This window comes from Eulemur rufifrons, chromosome 23 (assembly GCF_041146395.1).
Source record: "Eulemur rufifrons isolate Redbay chromosome 23, OSU_ERuf_1, whole genome shotgun sequence".
NCBI lineage: Eukaryota > Metazoa > Chordata > Mammalia > Primates > Lemuridae > Eulemur > Eulemur rufifrons.
In genome coordinates this window covers 31,526,052-31,529,730 of record NC_091005.1, presented here as the reverse complement: position 1 = coordinate 31,529,730, position 3,679 = coordinate 31,526,052, and the positions used below count along the sequence as shown (strand labels likewise).

Sequence of the window (3,679 nt, the reverse complement as noted above, 5' to 3'; positions counted from 1 at the left end):
GATACGAGGAATGTGAGGAAAGAGCATTCCTGGCAGAGGGCACAGCATGTGCAAAGGCCCTGAGGCAGAAAGAAACACTGTGAGTTTGAGGAAAAGAATAACCAGTGTGGATGACCTACAGAGAGAGAGAAGCAAGGGCTGCCAGACCATGCAGGGTCTCATGGGCCACAGTGATGTTGGCTGTTACGATAGGAGCAACAGTAAGCAGTTGAGATTCTGTTTTAAATTTAATTTTATTATGGAAATTTAAAACTATACACAAAAGTAAAGAGAAGATGATTACAGGCCTCTAAGTACCATCACCCAGGTTCCACAGTATCACAATTCAAGCAAGAAATTCAAGCAAGAAAGAGATGTTGATTAGCTTTATGTTAAAAAGACAAACAAAGCCAGTCTCGGTGGCTCACACATGTAATCCTAGCGCTTTGGGAGGCCGAAGCAGGAGAATTACTTGAGGCCAGGAGTTCAAGACCAGTCTGAGCAAGAGTGTGAGCCCCGTCTCTACAAAAAATAATTTTAAAAATTATCTGGGCATGGTGGCGCACGCCTGTAGTCCCAGCTACTCAGGAGGCTGAGGCAGGAGGATCACTTGAGCCCAGGGAGTTTGAGGCTGCTGTGAGCTGTGATGACGCCACTGCACTGTAGCCCTGGCAACAGAGTGAGACCCTGTCTCAAAAAAAAAAAAAAAAAAAAAAAAAAATGGGGGCAAAGGCAATATATGTAACCTAAACATTTGTACCCCTGTAATTTTCTGAAATTTAAAAAAAAAAAAAAAAGACAAATCCACGCTCTCGCTACCGAGGAGGAATCGGAGGGAGCGAAGTGGCTGTGGAGAGAGCCGTGAGGAGGGTCCGGTGGATTCCAGAGAAATCGACATGCAGGGTCTTGGTTTTGGCTTCCCCCAGAAACAGATGCTGGGACAAGGATGTGAGTGCAGGTCGTTTATCTGGGGATCGGGAAATAATGACAGGGAAGTGGGGGAGAGAAATCGGGAAGGCAGGCAGGCAGGAAGGCAGGACTTCCTCAAGCCAGCTTGGGCAGAACCAGCTATATAATATGCAGGGCCCGGTGCAACACGAAGATGGGAGCCCCCTTGCTCGTAAATATTAGGGATTTCATAATGACAGCAGAGCATTCGGCCGAGCACAGAGCTCTTCTAAGCACATGTCGCACGCTGGTGAAGCTGGTCCTGCCTTTGGGCAACTGGAACTTAATCCTGCAGGGAAACTTGGCTGAAGATACGAAACATACATCTCAGAGGGATCAGGGAGTCGGCAGTTGCTGGTCAAGGCTGCTCCTGCAGACTTCTAACTTCCTGGCACTTCCAGCCTGCCTTGCCTAGGAAAAATGGCCTCCCTGGCTTCCTCATGCAGATCCTGGTAGTTGGAAGTGTGCCAACGCCACTGGCACGGCCGGTCCTGCGAGGGCATGGGCCGGGCACCAGCAGTGTCTGCTGTAGGGGCTGAGGGTGAGGGAGGTGTCTCAGAGCAGACACAGGTGACTTCTAGGTTTCTGGTTTCTGCACTGGAGGGTTGGAGGGTCCTTTCTTTCTCTCTCTCCTTCCTTCCTTCCTTCCCTTTATTCTAATATACTTAGCCTTGCCTAAGCAAGACCTCAAAAAATTTGGTTGCCAACTCATAACTGTCCCTCTCCACGGAAACCTTTAGTATTCGTTTTGAAGAGAAACCAGAGTACGGAGGGTCCTTTCTTGAGTGCTGGGAGGGGAGTCGGTAGGGGCAGGTGGGGGACACACCAGGGTTTGGTTTGGATGTGTTGAGTTTGACTCATCCACCTGGAGATGTCAAGATGGAATTTTGGGTCTTAGGCTCCAAGGAAGTGTCTGCTTCGGGTGTGAATGGAAGTGCCCGGGGAGGGAGTGCAGAGGGCTCTGAGTCTCGCGGTACCCACTGTCCTCAGGCTGGGGCCGTGCCACCGGCCAGCACTGAGGGTGCTTAGTTAACCAAAGCAGAAAGCCCCTGCTGCTCAGGTGGACACCCTGCCCCTTAGGGCCCTCCAGGTCTGAGCCATCACCGGCAAGGGAGGCTGGAGTCATCCTCCTCCCCAGGCTCCTCCCGTAAATGGCCTTCTGGTTCAGCGCCGACCCCAGTCCTGCCCTGGCCTTGGTAGGGGCAGAGGGCAGATGGTCTGAAACCATCAGTGGCAGGCTGCCCTCTGCCACCCCCGTCCCCACCCCACTAACTCCAGCCAGGGCAGAGGCAAAAGGAGAGGGAGAGGGAGGTTCTAAAAGTCACCTGTACTAACACTAGGACCTCCTTATCTCCAGTTTCTGTTTCATGGGTTTTCTTTGTGCTAATAAAACTCTAAGTTTACCGGTGGATATTAAAACAATGAATTTTTCCCCCAAATGGAGACAAGTGAAATAGCTGGAGTTTTGCAGAGTCTAATTACCAGGAACAGCTAAAGTAGCCAAAACTCAGTAAGTGGGCACGTAGATGGCACAGATGCTCCTGCATGTGTCAATGTCTATTTAAAGAAAGGGTGTGAGGCTCCGCTAGTGCCTCGAGACGCTCCTGGACGCCACTTTATTTCCTGTCATTAAAGTCAGCCCAAGTTTTCAAACAAAGAGGAGCTAAATGAACTGGACCTGCCAGGCCCAGGCAGCCCAGGGCTCCTTGGTCCAGTAATTGCTCCCAGGATTGTTCTTTCTCATTAAAACAAAGGTCAAAGAAGCACATGGAATTCCATTTTAGAGAGACATCCTTCCAGGGGACCCTGGAGAGGCTCAGGCTGTGGGTCAACCTAGTACTTTCATGGCCTTATTTCAGGCCTTATTGGGCAGAATCTTTCTACATTCTTGTGCTTGTAAAGAATGTACACGTGTAAAACTATCTTCTAGGTGCTGGTGTGGGCCAACTGAAGCAATTTGGAAAAGAGCCAGAATGCACATGTATGTCACTCTAAAACATGTAGGTGGAAAGTGAGAAAAACACAGATGAATATGTTCTTTTTGTCATTGTTGAAAATTCAACATCTGGCCTGTTAATTATTATTTTACTCTTTAATCCAGCTATTTTGGTATGGCAAAGGCACAGATGGAGAGATTCTTACTTATTATAATTTCATAGTTGTTTACTCAGGGGTGATAGTCAATATTGAACAACAGATTTTGCATGAATACCAGCCAGAAACAGCCAACACAGTACATGGTCCTGGTGTGTCCTGCCATGCAGCGGGTGGTATTGGTGTGCGCTGAACGGATGGAGGGCTTAGCTCTCCTGTTCCCTCTGCAAGAGAAGGGAGAAGAGGGGACACTGAGGCAGGACTTTAAGATGGCATTTCTTTTTTTTTTTTTTTTTTTTTTTTTTGAGACAGAGTCTCACTCTGTTGCCCAGGCTAGAGTGAGTGCCATGGCGTCAGCCTAGCTCACAGCAACCTCAAACTCCTGAGCTCAAGGGATCCTCCTGTCTCAGCCTCCTGAGTAGCTGGGACTACAGGCATGCGCCACCATGCCCGGCTAATTTTTTTTTTCTATATATATTTTTAGCTGTCCATATAATTTCTTTCTATTTTTAGTAGAGATGGGGTCTCGCTCTTGCTCAGGCTGGTCTTGAACTCCTGAGCTCAAACGATCTGCCCACCTTGGCCTCCCAGAGTGCTAGGATTACAGGCGTGAGCCACCACACCCGGCCAAGATGGCATTTCTTTAGTGTCAGTGTCT

General features: G+C 48.9%; 1 pseudogene; it reads right to left on the bottom strand.

Annotated features, from left to right (window-relative positions):
• Positions 1–1,594: 1,594 nt before the first annotated feature.
• Positions 1,595–1,695, bottom strand: LOC138374083 (U5 spliceosomal RNA; annotated as a pseudogene).
• Positions 1,696–3,679: the final 1,984 nt, after the last annotated feature.